This window comes from Lathamus discolor, chromosome 3 (assembly GCF_037157495.1).
Source record: "Lathamus discolor isolate bLatDis1 chromosome 3, bLatDis1.hap1, whole genome shotgun sequence".
Lineage (NCBI taxonomy): Eukaryota > Metazoa > Chordata > Aves > Psittaciformes > Psittacidae > Lathamus > Lathamus discolor.
In genome coordinates this window covers 93127240-93149226 of record NC_088886.1, presented here as the reverse complement: position 1 = coordinate 93149226, position 21987 = coordinate 93127240, and the positions used below count along the sequence as shown (strand labels likewise).

Here is a 21987-nt window from a genome sequence, read left to right as displayed (position 1 = left end):
AGGCACATCTCTGGCCCTGGGGAAATCAAAAGGCTGGTGGTAAGACAGGTGCTACACTCCAATTTAACACATTGTTACATTGAGATCTCTTATGCCTTCCAGCAAAAATATGGCATCATACTGTAAACTGAATTCGTGTTACATCTTATTACACTGGGGAAGAGAAGCCGGCAGCTGGGAACTCATGTTGCTTTGAAAGTTGCAGAAGTTACTTATTTGTCTATGCCGGAGGCCTCTTTGGTCACATCTGCATTGGTACCTCAGCTGGTTCTTCCATTATTTTTGGTATCTTGGGAGTGGGGGTGCATAGAAAGATGTAATATAGGGTTCTTCTTTATATTTACCTACAACATTTTGGTCAGCTGGCATGTTGAAAAGTGTTTTGGTGTTTTGTTTTCCCTTCATCCCACTGAAGGGGAAGTTTCTCTGTTTTGTACCAGCTGGATCATTGTGTGTAAAACTAGAAAGTGGTCTAGAAATCGTGGGAGCAGTTAGTTATAGCAGAAAGGCTGAAGTGAATTGTGCCATCTGTTCTAAGTACTGTCCTCTTATTTGCAGAATGATACAGAATTAAATGAAATCAGTTTCTTCTTAAGACACAGGTTCATTTATAGATGGCTAAGCTGTTGAGATGCTGACTTAGTGGGAAAATAAGATTGGTTAGGATCTGCCCACTCCATTCCATGCCCCAAAGGACAATTCCCAAACCCATTGTTTTTGTATTATTTACACTGATAGACCTTTAAGGTATAGATTAGTGCTGTGCTTTAAGTAGTGTCCTATGTCCTAAGCTTACATCTTACATCACTTACATTTCAGTAGCACTGTGAAATGTAGACAGAAATAGACCTTTAGACCTGCCTCTGTCACATGAAACTTGTATCTCGTTTCTTCACCTGTTAAACTTCTTCCAATTTGCAGCCTTTTCTGATCCCCCTTAGAATGATGGGGTAGTGGTTTTTGTACTTAGTGATAGCAGTTAGTGCTGATTCATTTGCATTGACTCCCCTGCTGCTTGTTAAAAGATAGCTTTATTTGCAGTGGGATCATGGTGTGTTTAATTTGGCTAGCAGAGTCTTTGTAGCTGTTTTAATCTTATATGAAATAGGTAAAACCCAGGAGGAAATTGGGGGGGGGGGGAACCAACTATTCCATTTAAATTTACCCATGAAAGCCACACAACATTTAGATTTGGATACTGTTATATTAATTTCTTGAAGTAGAATTTTTCCTTAAATCTTGGAAGAACATCTGCAAAGGAGAAAACATTTCTTACATGTCTTTTGCTTCTGGTTCCAATTATAGAGTATAAATGAGTATAAATCAGTTGTCTATTTATACTCAATGAAAACAGCCAGTTGTTGTGCCCTTGTAAACATTTTCAGTTTACAGGAATGTGTATTTATTTGCATGAAAACATTTGCATGTGAAATACTGAAATGAAAACCTTTACTGCAGATAACACCACTTCAGAGTTCAAAACATATATGCCTCTAATACTCTTCTAAAAGCTGGTTGAAAGCTTTCACCTCTATGTCATTAATGTTAAGTGCCATTGCAAGTTCTTGGGTAACAGATTGAGGTGACTTTATGCGTCTTGTTTTAGATAGCATTAGCCAAACAAATTGTTAGGACTGTTTGTAGTCATTTGCTGTCTCTTATGAAACATGAAACTCTTGTGATGCAAAGAACTTTGCATTTATGCTTTTTGTTTCTAAAACAGTGGAAGGGTTGTTTGATGGATGATGTTGAATGAATGCCTATTTTATGAAAAGTTTTTAAAGCACTCTAATTAAAGGGGGGGGGGGAATTATTTAGCATAAGTAGGTTAACATTTCAGTCCTGTGGGATTCATTTACCCTTATTGGGATGGTCTGAATAAATTATGGTGATTCTTTTGAAGATATATTCAACTCTTCTATTTGATGAATTTTGTAGCACACTTGAAGTTAGGAAGCTATGGAGTTAGTATCATTCTGCTTAGTAGAGAAATACGTTTTGATAAAATTGTATGTGCGAAGTGCATCCTGCCCCTTTTGGGGTGGTGTCTTCAGCGGGAAGTGACAGGTCAGCGGTACCGTGCATTCTTTTGCTGATGACACACGTGTTGTGTCATCAGGTCAGCTCCGTCTGTGTACTCTTTGTCCATATTCATTCCTAGCTTGAAAAGACTTGTATTGAGAATAGCTCAGAGAGACTTCAGCCATGGTTGTCAATTCAAATCAAGATGCTTTGGCTTTCCAGAATGCTGTCCTCAGAATGTTTTGAGGTCTGGAATTCTTGGATGATTTTTGTGTGCTTTCTAATGTTTTTAAGCTTTTTTTTTTATTCCCAGAAACCATTTTAGTGTATGCTTTAGAAGATTAGTGTGTAGCATTTTTCTGTTTTGTCCTCTGAATCTTTGACTGTCTTCCTTTTTCACTTGTTCTTTCTCACTTCTGCATTTCAGCCAGGTAAAATGTGAGGTTTTTATTCCGTGATGCTCTTAAGTGTAAGTTTGTAGTTCTTTGCCATGTTCCTTAGAAATTGTCTTGTTTATCTGGGATGAAATTGGGAATGTAAAACCAGAAAAGTAATGTTCCTTTCCCACAGCAGATGAACCCTTGACATTGACAGGATCTGCAGAGCTGTTATTATTTCTGTGATAGGGAGTGACTTCGGACCTGAAATCAAAATGGCTGTTTATTCCTCAGATAGATAATGTGTTGTTTAATCCCAGAAGTCAAAATACCTTTAAAAATGTGTTCTGAAAAATGAAGCTACAACCCTGAGTTGTAGCTTCAAAGGTGTAGAAGCCTGAGATGTTGCCTGTTTTTTGACTGTAGTGTGCAGTGGGGTAGCTGTTGGGCGGAGATTTGCTGGACTTGAGTCTTTTGGCTGTCAGCTTGATAAAGGCCCTCTTTCCTTCTCTGGTGTCATTATTCTGGGGCCAAAGGGTTCTGCTTTGTATAAATAAGGCGGCACTGAGGACCAGATAGGCTGAGAGAGTTGGGGTTGTTCAGCCTGGAGAAGAGAAGGCTCCAGGGAGACCTTAAAGCAGCTTCCATTGCCTGAAGGGAGCCTATAAGGAATCTGGAGAGGGACTTTTTACAAGGGCCTGTAGTGACAGGACAAGGGGGGATGGCTTTAAACTGACAGAGGGGAGATTGAGATGAGATATAAGGAAGAAGTTTTTGACTGTGAAGATGGTGAGGCGCTGCACAGGTTGCCCAGAGAGGGTGTGCATGTGCCATCGCTGGCAGTGTTCAAGGCCAGGTTGGACGGGGCTGAGAGTACCCTGGTCTTACTGAAAGATGTCCCTGCCCGTGGCAGGGGGCTTGGAACTGCATGATCTTTAAGGTCTTTTCCAACCCTAACCATTCTGTGATCTTAGTGAACAGTAAATTGTTGCTGCCTTTCTAGTCCCTCTACTCTTCTGACTTTTAGATAAGGGGTTTTGCTGTTGGGTTACTTTATGGCATGGTGTCAGTCTCTGTGAGTTCCTGTGGATAGGGAATAGTTGATTGACTGAGCTTGCCTGAAGGCTGTGAGCAGGAACAGGAGAGTATTTGGTCTCCGCTGTTTCCATGTGCCAGGTGATTCAGTCTGGGGTTGGGGTATCTCTCTATTGGGTTTAAAGCCTCTTTCAATATGTCTTCTCTTGGACACTAAATTCTGGCTCAGACTTGGCTCTTTTGGTTGGTGGGTGGATACTTAACTCTCAACTTGGAATATTTGTTAAGTTTTAATGCTTTTATTTTCTTTTTTAATGTAGAACAGGATTGCTCATTCCCTATCTTAAAGTGGCATCTCACGGAATAGCTGTAGCATAGCGTTCTACTGCTAAATCGTAGCACTATTACAGTGTAGTCACTTTAGAGGTTAATTTTCTTGGTAGGCATGACAAGGTTTTCAGAGCAGGCATCTACTGAAAGTGAATTTAGTTCTGGGTTAACAGCTGTGGCAGCAGCAGATTGGTTTGTTCCCTGAGCAGGTCCAGGTGCAGTACAGGATGCTATGACATGCCATTGCCAGTGCCTTCTCACTTGTGATACCACTGGTTCAGGTTCACCACCAGTTCACTTCCCTGTGAAATTGCTGCCTGTTGAGTTGGAGGCTTTTGTAACATGTGAGCTGTGCAGAGGCCACCAAACACGATCAGAACCGAAGTCAGCTTCATTCTCAGCCAACCTGAAGCTATTGCTGTATTCCAGCTTTTATTATTGCATGACGGGCGCACATGGTGGGCAGTCGTTTGAATGCTGGCTGTGCTGTACTGTTTATTGTTCTGTTTTGGGAAGCTGGATAAGACCTTGATTCTGTGTGGGCATGCTTCTCACTTCAGTACCTCTCTGTAGGGAGCCTTTTGAGATGCTAACTTTAGCCAGTTCATAGTAGATTAATTTCCAAAATGTGTGTCTCATTGGTGAGAGACATCCCCATTCCTTTTCTGGTGGCTGTAGGAAAACACACAGTAGGACACTATTGTTGGTACAGCTCTCTGCTCTTGGGATGCTTTTTGGCACATTTCTGAATATTAGTAGCATGGTCAGTGTCTTCTCCCTTGCCTAAAGCATGCTGCTAGAATGGATTTGGGAAAGCTCGCTCTTTCTATGGGTATAGCTTTTGGATCACAGGAAGGCAAGTGGATGATGCTGGTAGATAGCAAGTCTTTGAAGTACGTTAGAGTCAACTTCAGAGAAGAAAAAAATCCCTTCCCTGAGCTACAGATAAACAGCAATGCTTTCAAACCTTCAGAAGGATCAAGGTGAAACTTAGTGAACAGCAAGTGCAGAGAAGATGATCCTGCTTTGTGACAAGTGGCAAAAATACCTTCTTTCCTTTTTGTGCTCCCGTAACAAAGCAAAATAACAAAGTACTCTGAGATTGTTCTTTGAAAAGAACATAAAAAGCTTATTATGTTAAATATCTTAATCTTAATAGATGTCAGTTGAATATATTTTAAAAGGGATGGAAATACCTCCTTGGAATTCTGAAATATCTTTTCACTTACTTTTGAAGAAATTAATTCATCTGTTTGTGGATGCATTTAGCAGCATTTGTTTGCTTCTTTACACTTGTAGGAGACTGGCATCTTCCAGCTGATGTGTGTCACTCCCAGTTTAGTTGGCTTCGGCTGGGAGAGAGAGCCTGGAACAATCTCACTTCTCTTTTTCTTGTTAAATTCTTCAGCAAAGAAGGAAAGTACTTCTAAACCATGCAACAGAAGTACATTTTAAAATGTAAGTATCCCCTCCTTTACCTAAGGAAAAGACTGTCTCAGGAAGATAAATCAGAGAACAATAGAAAGTGGCTGCAGAAGTGAAGTGACTGTCAGATTGTTCCCTCCGAGGTTCCCTTTCGGTTTTCCCAAGATTCAGAGTCTGTGGAAGACAAAGGAGAAAAATTAAGCAATTTTTTTTTCAGAGGAGGAAAGTGTTTTTCAAAAGCAGTTATGTATTGACATGGCTTTGTGATGGTTGGTACTAGTAAAGGCTGAAGTTCAGAGGACAGGGGCTTTTATTAACATGACTTATGGGTTGCAGTGTCGTGAATGGTAAAGACTTGCATAAGAAACAGCTGAATGTCCAAAATTCAGGTGGGAACAATGAAGAAAAATTGATATTTAAGAAAAAAAATGAAATCTATTTTAACTTATTTGCTGATACATGAGGACTACTGGGAGAATTCAAAACAGCTCTGCAGGTCACCTTTCACAAAAAGCTACGCTGTATAGATACAGCTCTAAAACAAGTACCACACTACTGTGTGCAAGTGCAAAAGTGAGAACAGACTCAGAATTGAGAGGTGGTGGGTTTGAGTGGGGGAGGGAGATTTAAATGTGTCCTTCAGAGAGGAATCTGTGTAAAGAATGGAGAAAGAAATAAGATGGCAGCAGCAGCAGCAGCCAGGACTTGCAGAGCTTTTCAGTCCTTTGTTTGGTTATCTTGCATAAGTGCTTTAGCCGGTGACTCTTTCAGTAGCTGCATGGGGCCAGTTTGGAACACAAACGTGCATGAATCCAAATGTAATTTCCCTGTTGTGCGCATTCTGGCTGTGACAGCTCAAGTTATGATTGTGAAATAGCAGGAAGAAGAAGTTCATAAGATGGCCAGGCTTAAAATGTTATGAACTGACTTACCCCATGCTCCCATGAGCTCAGCAAAGGTGCTGCCTGACTTTTAAATCTTGCTGTTTCCACGCTTCATTTTGGTGTGCCTCAGGAAAGAAGAAACACAATTTCTTTGTGCATCTAAGCGATTCCAGCATAATAGAAGTAGTAGACATTTACTTCTTCGTGAGGTGCAAAGCAGGTGGTGCTAATTCTCCACTCCAGTTTGTGGTCAGTGCTGGCACACAGGCTAAGTCGGCATCAGTGATTTCAGTCTGTACACGTGCAGTGTGCTACACAGGGAATGACAGTATCTTTTTCCCTTTCAGGCAGTTCTTTTTCCTATGAGGCAATAATCTGCAGCTTTCCCTAATTCCCAGTGTTCAGAATGCATTTGTCTTTCCTTTGGGCAGGACTGATGCAGAATAAGGGATTCCCACCCCCCACATCAATACACTGCTCACAGAAACGGCACCTCATCGTGGCTGTGGGCCAACTTGTCTCGGGGACCATGCAGGGATGGAAGAGGCTTTTCCCTCTTCTACATGCAACTTGCACAGCGAAGAGAAGTTGCAAAGTTTACAACTTTCCCTGCTTCTTCAACATTAAGATTTCCCGGGTCTGCCCTCTCTCTCTTTTTTTCCAACCTCCTTCCATCTCTTGTTACCATGGAGAATGAAATGCCAGTTCCATTCAAGTTGTCGGCTGAATAGGTTTTGAGGTTGATGGATGGTGAGAATCTCTTATCCCTCCTTCTCCAAACACCGCCCCTGCCTGGTTCTTGACATTTCACTTGCCAGAGACTGGCAGTCAGCGAGAGGGAGCTGAAAAGGAGGCTGGCAGTGTCCTGCTGAGATGCTCTTTCAGTGCTGTGGATGAAATCAGCAGCCGTGAGAAGGTCTTAAGGACTTTGGTGCAGAGCCTTGTCCTCAAGCTGGCTGAGGCATGAATGCTCACTTGAGTGCATGTTCCTGCTTCCCCAAAGCACTCAGGGAAAGAAAGATTCATGTACAAGTCTTGCTCCTGCTTATGACTGTGTTTCAAGGGGTGATGTAACTTCTGCCATGTAAGGAAAAGGTAAGGAATGAATGAATATAGTGCATGCTCTGGCAATAACCTGTTCCTCCTGTATATACTATTTTAGCCTTCATGTTAGTGCCACGTCACACAAGAAGTGGAATTTCTTCGCTGCGATCTGACTTGCCTGGTTTCCTGGCTGTGATGCTGAAGTTAGCAGGAGAGTCTGTCTTTTGTGAGATTCTAGCATATGCACTGGTTGCCTACGCACTGTATTATTAACACAGTGTCAAAGCAACTTTCTGAATAAGGTACCTTTTAATAACAAATATGTTGAATTGTGGATCTTGACAGGCCCAAGGTTGAAATTGGATGTTGGGGATACTGCTGAAGTGGGTGAAATGGAGTTACAGAGCACAAAATCCAAAATGCTAGCACTGTAAAAATATATAGATAATATTTCTTTGTTGTGATTTATTACTTTTCATCCAAGATAACTATGATGTGAGAGGGGGATCAGGAGAATTTTGAGCTTATTCTGAAGGGCTTAAGCTTGTCCTTTTTACTGGAGGGATTGTTTTGGCTGATGAGCACTTAACAGAGTTTGGGAGAAGTGAGTACCTGGCATTGTTTGTTAGATGTATGCATTTCAGTTCTAGAAGTAATGGTTAGTAAATTTTATTATTTGAAATCAGACATTGTTTCCAGCTGGAAGCATTCCATGAATATACACTTGTTGGGTGAGGGAAGGGGTTTTTGTGAGCTTTCTGCTAAAATCTGCAGTGTCAGGACCATACCAACGTAGAAATTAATACCAGTGGTATACTTTAGTGGGTGCCATTTCAATTTGTTTAAGATCATAGGTGGAAATCTGTTCTCTTTCAGTATGTCTTTTCAATGCATTGCACTGATAAATATTTCCACATCTTCTCTGTGTTCCTAAACTTGCTAAACAAATCTTTTCACGCTGCTGCCAACAGCTTTTGCATCTGTTTTAGCTCCTCAAGAGTTCACTATCCATTTGATGTTTTATGTCCTGTTTGTTGTTGGATTGCTGTCTCCCTGCTGGAGTTTTCCTACTGTGCAGTCACTTTTCCTGTTGTGCAAGCCACTTCCAAAAATGCTAATGTGTTAGCTGTTGGGCCACTGATGTGTTAAAAGGGAATTTTAAATTCCTGCCTCAAAAAGGCATGTGTGTATGACAATACGTAGATAATAATAAAAATTAAAATACGTATGTTTTATATATACCCATATATATTATATACATATATATGCATATACCATCCCATTCGTTAATTAGTTTATTGCAAAGATTGTAGTAGTATTTCTGTTACCAAACTAGAGATTCCCTAGAGGGATGCATGCATAGTGGACTCAATTACCCGTGACTTTTAGTCATATGAGATAATGTGCGGGACTTTGATTTCCTGCTTTGAACCTAGTTGGATGGGGTACTGCAAAAGCTCAGATTAGAAGCAAATACACTGCTGAAGCAGCTTCTTTTTATTGTAAATACATCACTCTTGTCAGATGGAGTTGAAAGACAGTGATACAGGGAGGAAAAAAGGGGGGCAGTCCATTGGGACACAGAATGATACTGTAGTTTGGGATTAGCTTCCTAATAGGCACTTGGCTTCATGTTACCATTTGTAAGGGATAGGGGAAAGGGTGAGCATCTGTTTTAACATAGTGATTTTAAGTGAGCTGAAAACAGCATCAAGGCCTACATGTGTATTTCCATTTAATCTGTTAACCTGCTGGGGCTTTTTTGATTTAGATATTGCCCCTCTGAAAAAAATACTCTCCTACCTGCTTGTGAGTTTGCATGAGATGAAATCCGCGATCTTCCTCTCCCGCTCTGTGAGGATTGTTATGCTAGTAATTTTAGAGGTTGTCAAAAACTTCTCTGGGTATTGCTGATAGGTTTCAGCTTCTGAAAAAACACCTTTCATTTTTCGATATGGATACATTTAGATTCACTCTGCCCCCTGAAATGCCTCCTTCTCCCACTGCCAGGATCAACCTTAACTCGATTCAGTTTTGTGGGGGTTTGATTGTTCACTTTATTTATTTATGTTTCACCTAATGATTATTGGACTGACTTTATAACAACAACAATAAATTGTATGATTAGGACACATCTGTTAGGTTCTCTGCTTCATCCCATCTAGTCTTTGGTTAAATTATTCTTAGAAAATAGTTTAATGTCTCACTCATTTTAGATTCAGAGTTGTTTGATTCATTTTTCCCTTCTCCTTTCTCATCTGAACAGTAGGCAGAGCTTGTCATTTTCTTATCTCTCCCTAAAGCCTTCTGCCTGCTATTTACGTACAGGCAGCTGGAGGAAGATCCAGCTCTAAATCTCCTTCTGTTTCCTCGATGTTTTACTGTACCTTTACTCAGAGCCAGCGTTTCCGTTCAGAGCTTTCCCAGGCGGTGCAGCATGGATTTGACCTTCTTTGCTTCAGCTCTGCTCCTGTCCCTGCTGCCTGGTGCCCCAGTCAGTGAGGGTGGGCAAAGCTTTGTTCGCTGCAGCTAGGGAAAAAGCTCTCAGACTGAAGCTGTCTGTCCATGGATTTATGAAGACAGCTCTTCACTGATTCATACTTTTTGAGTTACCTTTAAAACCTTTAAGTCTGGAAAATTAATTTTAGTTTAGCTTTTGCTAAGGCTTCCTACCTGCTCTGGTCAAGTGAATTTTTAAGCCTTTTATTATAGGCTGGTCTATGTGCAAAAAAAGAGCATCGTGCTCTCTAGTTGCTCATTCTCTTTATCTCAAGTGTCATTTACTGGAATCTCTCTACCTTTTGCCTCCTGTAAAATGTAAACGGAATTACAGGCCTATAATTAAATTAACATATTAAGTGTGTGAGGAATGAGAGGCAGTGAGGATTTTGATGGCCATATCCACAGTCAGAATATTAAAATCTATGGTATCAGGTATCTAAGCAATTTTCTGGTGTATTGAGAGTGCTGGTTGTGTAAGAGCAATTTGCAGCTCAGACAAAATGTGTTTCTGTGCTGGGTCAGCACAACAGGCGATCATTTCTCCTACCTGGCAGAGAGTGGCTGCTTCATAAACCATGTGGCTGCTAGTTAAAACACTCAGATGTGCAGCACTACTGCTCATCAGGGATGGGAGATCTGAATAATTGCTGAACACTTGTGAGGGTTTGACTGGAAAAAATGTTACAATTTCAGGTAAGTTGCTTTTGCCAGTAATCCCTGCCCAAGTCACTCTGTTGTGTCTGGCATACTTTATACTTCAAATTGCCTTGGTCGGTGTCTGAGATTGATTTACTTCCTGATTTTTTTTTGTGCCTAAACATTGTGCATATACTGTTGCTGCTTGCACTATCCACAGATGTAGAGCGCCGGGTTCTCAGAGCTGAGGCTTGTATTTATTTTGTTTACTTTACTTTACATTATGTGTATCAACCGGAGTTCCTGTTGTCATAACCCAAATTTGGAACATGAAATCAAAATGAAAAACTGTAAAACAAAATATAGCACAGGAGGCATGACAAGAAGTGGGATTAATCTCGTTAATGTAAATATTATCCTCTCTAACCTTGGATTTCTGAATAGGCGTTCGGCATCAGTTTACCAGAAAGACTAGGAAAAGCAAACTGTTGTGGGGTGGAGTCAAATCTGGGGCAACATGAGGGATACCCCTTATAACTTGGATGGATTTGAGTAGTGTATGCCTCAAGGCCAGCTGCTGGCTCTTTCAGATTTGTCCCTGTGAAATACTCTCCGTTAGTCTTGTTCTGGACTCTATACCAATACATCCCTCCCCACCCAGTCTGGTTATCTTTTGTTGACTCTGTATTGCTCTTCCCAGCTGTGATAGTGGATTTTCTTCTATCAGTAGAGTGGAAAGATAGGAGAGAAGCAGCGGAAGAGAGATCTGAGAGTGATATTTGCTTGTGCTTTAAATAAAAGTTAACATTTTTCACAGCAGAGAGATGCTGTAGAAGAAACAGGAGGGCACACTAGGGAGAGCTTTTGAAAATGCTGCTTATTTCACTCTTGTGCAGAGTTTTGACTGCTGGAACATATTCAAAATTTGTTACCATTTTACAGTTTAAAAGTTTAGCTGGAAATAACCAGTGTCTCAGTTGCACAGTGATTCTTGAGATTTAGGACAAGACACAAACACAGGGTCGAATGGACTAGGACATTCTCTAGCCTGCCTCTGTATCCCTTGCCTTCCCCTCTAGTCTGAGTAATAAAGAAACTATTTTGTGAAAGGTGATCTCAGACTACGCTTGTCCTGGAAAGGTCAGCGTTGCTCTCATCTGCCACAGTTGTGGCATTTCTGTCTTGCTTCAGTTCCTGCAGTCAGGCAGCTGTATGGTGCATTCGATCAGCTCATAAATCTGACAGACCGATAATTTTTTGGTGGATTAGTTGCTTGGGTCAGTCTGCTAGGAATGGTCAGGGATGTGGGATCCACCTTGTTCGCTGGTAGCTGCTAACTTTGGTTTTTAGGCTCTTTATGGATCTGTACCCTGAAGCTTTTAACATTCCTCTGTAATATGCTTTTGGATAACTGACTGAGCTCAGAGCAGTATTACGCTGCAGATGAGTACAGGGCAAGCTGCAGTTTCTTCTTCTAAAAGCAGTAGCCCAGTATAGTGTAATAGCTGTGAGTTGTAACATTCTCTTATGCAGGGGTTTTCAGACTCAGCTGAGCAGAATATCATCTGCAGGAGACAATCAGTTGTGGGCCAAGCTGGCATGGCTGTAGGTAGAAGCACACTTCTGTCCATGCTTCTCTGTTGTCTTCTCACATTTGCTGTCTCTCGGGTCTAGGACCCATAGGACTGATTACCTCTTCCTTCTTTCCTGGGACCTTAAACTTGTGTTTTCATCTATGCTTTGCAACCCTACAAATCAGGTGTTGCTTGAGGTTAATCACAAACACTATATCCATGCTCCCGTACGTCATCCTGCAATGAATGCTTCTGCTCCTGAGCAGTGCTGAGCAGCGAGAGCTGCCTGTACACAAAACAGCATGATAGTGACCTCATTCGATAGATATTTAACTGGCTTGGTGGAGAACCATTCAGGCAAGAACCAACTAGATGCCATCAGGAGCTGCCATCATGTACTAACTTGGAAACTGTTTTTGAGATTCTCTGCTTTGGCAATTGACCTTCAGAGACAGTATGGATCTTTCATCACCTTCACCCAAATGTGCTTTTTCTTGATCTGTGAGGAAGGGGTTTATACAGTAAGGGAGGTGCCTTCTAGGCCCATCTTCCTGTTTCCGTATCTTATCCAACACTTGTTTCAGTAGTTTAAATTATGTGGGTTTGTTACTCTGAATCATGGATATAAATAGATGCCAGTAGCATGAGGCCTTATCAGCTGTGAGCAGCTGTACTTGCCTTTTCATTTTAAATCTAGGCACCTGAAGAACAGATGAGTAACACAACTTGGTTTTCTGGAGAGTGAAATTTAATTATTTGCAATTTGTTGAAAGCTATTGCCTCTGTACTTAAAGTAGACTAGAATTAGCCTTGTTGGGGAAGGCTGTGACCTATTTGTTGGAGCTGAGCTAAGGTTCAGGGTGGTCAGTATTAAGGTCTGTACTGGCTTGGGTTTTAAATGCTGTGTATGTATGAACAGTCATGCTTAACTAAGCATATTGTTTGCATGCATTGGAAAACCTACAGAGTCAGGTCTGATTTCCTTGAAAGTATTGTCTTTATACTCTTAAAAGAAGTGGCTCTTGGGGAATACCTGAGGATGGTGGGAAGCGAAGAAGAATGCACACAGGCAAAACTTTAAAGGACAGGATTTCAGATACTGTATGGGGGATGTTGCAAATAGCCTTTCTAAGCATGATAGGTTAATTTTTACCTCTGAATTACTGTGCAGGCACTGAAATTGGCCCTTCTTCTATTTAAATTTTTTACAGATAATGTTTTATTTTCCATGGGTACGTTATTCCGGTAACAAGTTATCCATACGGAAATCTCATGTTCAGAACTGAAAGCAGGACGTAGATTTTTGTGTGGCCGAGACCCTGAGCTAATCTACTTGCTGAGACGTCAACAGCTTTGCTGAAAGCCACTGCTGATGTGTCTGCTTTGTGCTCCTGGAACATGGGACACTGGCAAGTTGGTTATGGAGGAGCATTGAGGATCCAGCTGGAATCCACAACTTAAGGGTTTGGGCTGATGCTCTGGCTCTGCAAGATTTAGAGCCACGGACCTGATGATAGTAACAGTTGGAGGATCCCTTCTGCTTTGAGATTTGTCATATGGGGGTTTCTTATGGGCTGACTCAGTAGACCAGCTAAGAGTCTTCCAAGAACCTGGAGCACTGCGCAGTGCAGACACTGGATTTTTACCTTGGAGTAGCAGGGTTTGTGTGCTTGGGGTTTTCCCCTTATCTGCCTATTCCCATTCCCACTATCCTGGCCAATGGAAAGCTGAGTTAGTTTGTTAATGCATGGTTGAAGGCTGTATCAATTGGTGTCTGACCAAGCTAAGAATGAAGTGTTTAGTTCAGATGTTTTCTCATGGGATGCTCAATGTTCAGAACATTTATGGAAAAGATTGAGAGGGCAAATAATCCTGTACCTGACTGTGCTGCTAAATCCATCTGCCCTTGAATAATGGCTTTCTTCCTAGAACAGATGTACTCAGTTTGAGGTGTCTTTTGTCTCTGCAGTATGAACGGCAAATGTGCTTTTTTGTTTCCTGCTTCCAGGAAAGCCTGTGGGCCTGGGTGGTTTGTGTGTGCTAAGAAGTTGTATAGTAGAGGTATTTTATGGAAAAAAGAAGCAAATTTTTTGCCAGTAAAGTGTTTCAGGTTTTTCCCCCTTAGATATTGTTTTCAAACGGTGAAAGTGTCCAAAAGGAGGTGTACAAGAATACGCTACTTATAGTAACGTAACCTCCCACAGAAGCAATGTTTCGTGTGTCCAGAGAAGGGCAGCGAAGCTGGTGAAGGGTCTGGAGCACAAATCTTATGAGGAATGGCTGAGGGACCTGGGGTTGTTTAATCTGGAGAAAAGGAGGCTCAGGGGGACCTTACCACTCTCTACAGCTGCCTGACAGGAGGTTGCAGTGTGATGGGGGTCGTTCTCTTGTCCCAAGTAACAAGTGATAGGACAAGAGGAAATGGCCTCAAGTTGCACTAGGGGAGGTTTAGGTTGGTTATTGGGAAAAACTTCACCAAAAGGTTTGTCAAGCACTGGAACGGGCTGCCCAGGGAAGTGATTGAGTCACCATCCCTGGAGTGATTTAAAAGATGTGTCCTTTCCAACCTAGATGATTCTATGATTCTTATATTTACCTGTGTTTGCCTGTAAGGGGTAGAAAAGTATTGTTCTGTCCTTGGGCTGTGGTAGTCTACAGAGAATAAATCAACTGAGTGAGTTTGTTGTAAAATCTGTTGCCATCTTATGTTGAGGTTCTTATTTCCTGTGTCTAGTTTTGCAATATTTGTTATGCAGAGTCATCTGTAATGTCGTGTCATGCTGTGCAAGACATCTTGACTCACCCAGGAGAGCACCTTGCTGTGCACTGTTTTTTTCCTTTCATCTGGAATCCGAGGGTCTTCCTAGTCCTTGGTTTAGCCTTTTCTGCTTAACAGGTACAATAATCTCTAACAGACTGAGCAACAGCACATGGCTGAGCCTCCTCTTCAGGAGTGTGTGACCAGAGCCTAGTCAAAGTAGCGCTCAATAATTCTTATTAACCCAGGAAGAAAAAGAAAGCAAGCAAACAAACAAAATCTGTCTGAAAAGATAAGTCCAATATGTCTAATTTATAGTCCTTCTCTGATCTTTTTATTGTATTTGTGACTTTGGGTACTTTTCATTCAGTTCAGTTGTTCCATTGCCTGGCTGAAGGAATTGCTATAATCAACACTACCTTACTTCCATTTCCTGAGCTAAGAAGTGTAGTAGTTCAGGTACTGAAGTGAATCAGGTACCCTGGCTGGAGAATGTTTGTAGTTTGGCAAATGTTGCTGCCTTACACTGTCAGGTATGCATATTTATACAAAAACTCTTCTCCTTCCCCAGTTTCATGGTGTTCTCACTCAGTTGGTGTCTGCTACCACACAGCTGTTCCTGAGACGGCACATACACTGCTAGAGGTAAGGAAGAATTGCTATGAGGGGTAATTTTGTCTTCGGTAGCATGGTAGACAGGGACACTGAGGGAGAATTCATATTTTGTGGGTCTTTGGTTCAGTATGTTGATGAAACTCATAAGAAACAAATCTTTGGTGACTTGGGACATTCATCTATATCTACATTATTATAATTCAGTAATTCGTGGTTTCTTTGTTGTGTTACTTATGAAATGCCATAAAGTATGAGTAACTGACTGAAGCTGAGTAGTGACTCTTCAGGCTTTCCTTGAGGTGATTTTTTTCCCCCCACCCCCAGTGATATTGACGCAGAGTTATAAAAGCTTTAGAATCTGTGCTGGGTACTTAGTCTCTATCACACTATACAATAGTACTGTAGTGAAGTATATCAACATTTATGTATATTTACGTATGAGAAGACTGAGATACAGAATGAAAATTAAAAGTTGACATGTCTGGCTCTTGGACAAAATCTCCTGGGTAGGAAAGGATATAATGTCCTAATGTATGGTGTAACTATTATATTAGGTCTAAGGTTGCTCTAGGTTATTCTTTTTAGCTTCTCTGTTTTGTCCAATATGTTTTTCAAAGATCAACCTTTTGTACTACAATTATTCAAGGAGTGGGGATATGAAGATGAAGCAGTAACCTTCTCCAGAGTGCACCACTAGTTATTTTTGGCACTAGCTTGCTGTACTTTCAAAAGCAAAAATGTTCATTTTGCTTCAAGTGACTTTATCCTCCTGAGCTTGGTGGAATGATTGTGCACAAGATAGGGAGCTGTCACAAATTCCATCCTATGGGTTGCTTTGATGTTAGGAGCTGTAGCCAACTCCAGAGTGTCAGAACAATGAATTTAATTTCTCACCATCATCTTCTGGGAACAGTGGTAATAAGAGATTATGACTTGTTGTCTCACAAGCATTGCCTCAGACATGCATCCCTGCTAGCTCCGTATCTGCTGTTGTTCTGGGCTGTCTTTGGCACGAGAAAGCATAAATCTTCCAGCCCTTTGGGAAGTGCCCATTTCAATTTTCTGTATGCCTCTCCACCTAATAAAGTTGTTTTGAAAAGGGAAGTTCAGAAAGGAAGAGTGGTCATGCTTCTGGGTTTGGTTTTTGTGCAGCTGTTGGTGTTTGATGTGGCTATCTGCTTCTGGGCTGGGGCTTGTTGAAATGTGGTCCTCATATGAGTATTGCATCACCTGGGACAGGTATTGCAGAGCTCACTGTGATTCAGCTCATACCATTTTAAGCAGGACAGAGGTATCTATGTTAAATTTTGGAGTTTTAGGTTAAACCTGATGTCACTTTTCAGCTGGGATAGTCTCTTTAATCTTCTTGTTGTCATGCTCTAGGGGAGTTCCAGGGACAGTAACATCTGCGCTGTCTGTATAGACTGATGTCTGTTGCGGGAGTCAGTTTGTGCTTTTATCCAGTGTCTCTTAATAGCAGAGAGAGAGCAGGCCCTTGCACCTTTCTGCAGGAGGCTTTACAGGATAGTAGTAACTACTGGCATTGCATCATGCGGGCCTTGGGGCTCCTTCACTTCCCGTTGACTTGTAAATACTTCTGAGATCCAAAGCAATCTGGAAAAGTTGCTGTTTGCAGGTGGGGGAAGGTCAGTAGTCACGTAAACCCTGAGCTTAGGTAGGTGGGCATAGATGACTGAAGCGGTTGAATCATGACTTTACTGAATTGATATGGAATGGATATTCTGTTTCTGAGAGTATCTTGGAGATCATCCAGCCTCAACCTTCCCCCAGAATTTCTGTATTGAAAGGAAGGGGGTATGATTTCCTTTACTGCCTCCCTCTTTGCTTCTGTACTTCCTTTCTTTTTGTTTACAATTGCTCTTTAAAGAAATAACATACACACACACACACACACACACACCCAGGTTTTCATAATTTAACAAAAGGGAGGTGTATAGGAGCCTCATTCATCACCTTTTGTCACTAGACTTGATTTGACATCTGAGACTACAGAGAAACTTTGGCAAGTGCAATGATTTCCCGTGTGGGGGTAATAAGAGAGAAAAAAGCTGTCAGTTGAAAACAGCAGGAGCTGCATTAGCAAATATAAATTAAACAGATGGCTAAGATACTGCAGCTGTCGCATAGAAGCTCCAGGAAGATCTTTAGCCTAGAGCTGCAGGAGGCTATTTTAAAAGGAAAGATGAAAACAGCAACAAAGCAAACTTTAGCATGACGAAAGAGACAATAGAGCCATTCAGATGATTATATGAAACTTATCCAGTACTGCTGGTTGGTTGTTTTTTTCCTTCACCTTTTAAAATCTTAGGATTATAAAACTAATTTAGGATCAGCTATTATAAGATCACATTACAGATTTTCATAGCTTGGGTTTGTCTGCTGGGTTTTATAAGTACTCTTCTGCACAAGACACTGGCTCTGACACATGCCCTGGAAAGTGGGGAGGAGTGTAACACACTGTGCAGTTTTGATCTTCAAGTGTTTGCTTTACAGCTGTTTCAAGAAAAAACTTACGAGAGAATTGTTTCTAAATAAACCATTGTGGAAAAGTAGTGTTAAAAGTGTTTCACATTTTGGTGGGTAGAGGAAGCACATGCATTTAAAGTGTCTTGCATGTTCGGTCTTAAGGTAACATTTTTCAGACCCTTTTTCAGCTGAAAATTGACTTCTCTTTTCCTTTGTGAAAGAAGTGATAAAACTGCATCCAGGTATGTTTGTTACGTTAAAATATAGACATACATTAAAATGAGGGCAAATTGGAATTCGCTGCTGTTTCTCAGAGGCCAAAAGGCAATAATTTTCTAACCACTGTGTCCATAATGCATTTTCCTTGATTAGAACTGATGGTTTGTCATAGATACCTTGTGCATAAGCAGAGACTGTTTCACTGCCTTTATAGTTAGATGATGATAATGTGAATTATAAAATAGGTGCAGCTGCATTTGAAGCCTGTGCTTTACATTCAAAGAAATAGTGTGCACAGATGGATTCCTAGGCAGGCCGATTGATTTCCTGGAGTTCTGCTTTTCCTGTTTGCCTTTTTTACTGAAAAAAAAAAGAAATAAAAAAAAAAAATCATGTATTTATGGTTTTATTTTTTAAATGATGCCTAATAGGCAAGAAATTCTGGATTCGGATTGTATTACAGACCTTTGGGCAAAATTGGTATATCTTCTGCATATTTCTTCCGAATTGTTTTGTTCCTGTACAGTAAATCTTTTTAGGTGTAGGTAGAGCTAATTCTAATCTTCATCTATATTTGAGAGCTACAAAACCTGTATATCAAAAAATTTAATGTTTTGTTCCTCTGTATTTATCCTTCCTCCAGTCATCCCGAGAATGTTTTGAGTACATGAGGTCTAGCATGCTCTGGAAGTCTGTGAACCTCCATTCTGTTAGAACTACAAAGTTCTTCGTTGAAATGTAAATGCTCTTTACTGGCTTAATCTTTGACCCGTTCTAGACTTTTTCCTGATCTTAGTGGTTCAGGACATAAATCATGAAGGATATCAAAGGTCAAAGGCAACAGCTTGAACTTATTTGTGCAAGCTTGCTGAAAACATGTAGCCTCAGTCTTCCCATACTGTTCAGGGTGCTTCAGCTGCCTCTCTCAGTAGAAATGAACTCCTCAACATTTAACTGTATTTCTTCTGTGGTTGTGGCTTTGTGCTTCAGTATAGAACAGAACAGCTGATCACTCTGAATAACTGTTGTTTCTGCCCTTTACATTTCATTTCTACCCATGCAGAAACTTTGGAGCAGTTACAAATTCCAGAAGACTAAGAGGGAAAAAGCCTCAACCTGAGTGTATGCCTTTTCTGCCATTTTTGCTTAAGAGAAATAAAGTTGTCCTTGAAATGTACTTGAACTTTACAGCGATAAATGTGGGATATCTTTGTCAGTGAGGGAGGCATGTGTCAGAGTAGGTGACCTTCCACTGGGAGGCCTGACCTTGGCTTCCACTTGTTCTTAGGCTTTTGCTCCAAATACTTTAGCTAAACTTGACTGCCAGGATGTGCTCAGCAAAGGAACAGTTTTGTGTAGGCAGGACCCAGGGCATACTGAAAGATTATGCACTGAACACTGCACATTCCCTGTGAGCCCTCTTCTGGGAAGAAATGAAGGGTTCAGTCAGTGTTGAGATGAGAGATGACAGTTAAGAAGGGATGGGAAGGAGCTAAAACAGAGAAGTGAGTGGAATGAGAAGAAAGATAGCTTTGTCTTTAAAGGTAGTTAGCCTCAAATTTTCCTGCTGAGCATCCCAAAGGCAAGAATGAACTTTTCCAGCTGGAAATGTAGTTAATGTTTAATGGTCATAGTCTGCCCTTGATCTTCATGGAAGCCTTCTAGTGTTACCAATGGGGGGTACTATGGAGGGTGGAGGGGTACATAATTGCTATGCTGTAGGCACAGCAAATTGATTGCTGTCTGATCTATGGCATGCAGCTATTCGGGAAAATGTCTTTATAGTTTTTGAAAGAAGGCTGTGACATAAATTTTCATGTCCTAGGAAGTGTTAATATCTAACTCTCATTGATTAGGAACAGCTGCTTACGTGGAAAATACATGCTAGTGGAAAAAGGAAAGCTGATCCAGCTTCTTTTTAATGCTCTCATCACAAGTGAGTGCTTCTTAAGCGGAAGCAAGAAAGCCCAGCCTTTTGGTGCTTTAGCTTTGGTCTGTAGTTTAGCCAATCTGCAGAAAGATTTCACGTGTTTTGGCTCTCATTTGAACCTTGTTCTTTTTAAGCCTAGTCCAGAATTGTCAAGTCTTGTTTTAGGTCAGTGCTGTTCTTCACGCTATGTAGACAGGTACATTGGTGACTGAGAGAACATGTAGTAAATATAAATTACCGCTTATTCTCATCATTTCAGATGTCATATAAATAATTCTTAGGTTTAGCAAGACAGCGCATCAGGTAGTTCTGGTATGTGGCAGTGCATTTTACAGTACTATGTTAGTAAATAACAGGTTACTGATTAATTTCTGGTAGCTAGTCTTTTTGTAATTCATCTTAGTAGCAGAGAAGATTGAGTTTCATGTTTAGTTTTGCTTTAAAGTATATTTAGCTTTACTTTTCGGTGGAAAGCAACTGAAAACACCTGCTTAAATTTGGTAATGAAACCATCTTTCATATGGAAAACAAATTTTCTATATTGTTAAGTAGATTACTTCCCTTAACTGTGACAATTTCTGTCTCTGGGTTTTGAGCTCCGTTCCAGGTTGAAGCACATCTGATCTTCATCAGTTTATGGGAAGATGTTTAGCCAGTTTGCAACCCATCACAGATTTGAACCATGGCTCTGCCAAAGTCTGATGCTGTGGTGCATAGATGGGGTGCTGTGGGTGTTAGAAAAATGTGTGCTACTGAAGATGGATATGGAGAGACACCCTTCTAAAATAAATACAGGTATTTACTGGACACAAGCCTGAAGCAAGCCCTTAGGTGGTAAGATTTGCTACAGATTTGCGGAAATGTTGAAAGGCAAAATGTAAATGTACAACTGGTGGTAGCTGCAGGCTACAACCGCAAGCAGCTCAGAACAATTGTAAACATGACTAGAAAAAACATGGCAAGTAGAGAAATAAATGGCAAGTTTGGGAACCTGGCATGATGGCACCTCTTCATCTTTGTTAAGAGACAAATAACAATTGGTTATTAGACGTTCTAAACATCTAAACTGAGGTCTTGAGTAGAAAACAATAATAATAGCACAGTTGAGATGAGTGTTGCATGAACTAGTTTCTTGTACCACAGTCTGTGTTCTTTGCAGTTGGAGAAGTAGTTTCTAGGCCTTCATTCTATTGCTGTTAATATTCTTTTCTATTCGGCAGAATATATCTGACCAAAGCTTTATCTTAATTGTTTTTATTCCTTTGGCTTCTTGCTTCTTAAAGAAAAAGAGAAAAAAAACCCCCAACAATTATTTTGTGTAAAATAGTAATGTCAAATGCATTTGCTGCTGAAGGGATTTTTTTACAGAGGGCTCTATTGCTTCTAGCTCATTCGCATGAATGCAGAGTTTTGGTACTGTGAAAGCAGTAAATACTATCCCTTCATTTGTTGCCTCTGAAATATGTTGATCTCAGCTACCCTTCAGGGTTTTGCCAGCATAACTCTCCTTTCTTAGGACTGTGGAGAAATTGTCCTTAGTTGACATACAATATTCTATGCTAGATTCAGTTGAATAACACCAAAAATGTGTAAACTTCTGCCAGTATAGCTTGTCTTTTGGGGGAACTAGTATTATCTGTTCTGGCAAAATCACTTTTTTTGCCTGTGTAAACTGCATCTCAACTAGGCTGATTTGCTAGTACAGCTATTTTAGCAAAGCCTTTCTGCTGTAGAAAAGACCTTATTGATAATACGGTGAGGTTCTCACAGCAGATGAAAGGCACAATACAAAGGGCTTTACAAACATGAATTAAGCTTCACAACACCTTTGTAAAATAATCATTCTTCTAGCTTGCCAGTGTCTGTTTCCTTTTAATGTGAGATGTTTTGCAGGGATGAGAAGGAAGGGTAGAAGATTCAGAGTTGAGGCAATTAATGTCTGGTGACATTGATAAACTAAACAAATTTCTAGTCTGTTGTGGAATCCTCTGCCAACTCCATCTGATGTTTAAAAATGTCCTAGCAAAATCAGTGGGTTAGAGTATCAAATAGCTACTGGTTGCTGGTTTCACCTGATCTTTGATGGTATGAGGAGTTCTAATGACGACACTTTGCAATTCCTTTCTTCCCGAAAACCTGGATCTGGCTT

The 21987-nt window shown here is 40.8% G+C and overlaps 1 protein-coding gene across 9 annotated transcripts in view; it reads left to right on the top strand.

The window, feature by feature from the left end:
• Positions 1-21987, top strand: part of NDST2 (N-deacetylase and N-sulfotransferase 2) — a 142141-nt gene that overhangs the window by 43470 nt on the left and 76684 nt on the right. For 6 of the 9 annotated variants that reach the window (XM_065670630.1, XM_065670628.1, XM_065670631.1 and 3 more), the window contains exon 3: positions 15159-15232. The exons of 1 other annotated variant lie outside the window; for it this stretch is intronic. The gene's annotated coding sequence lies outside the window, so the exon portion shown is untranslated. Of the gene's footprint in view, positions 1-5172; positions 5223-15158; positions 15233-21987 lie in introns of those variants that run through there. 2 more of the 9 variants (XM_065670629.1, XM_065670633.1) reach the window with 2 other exon arrangements.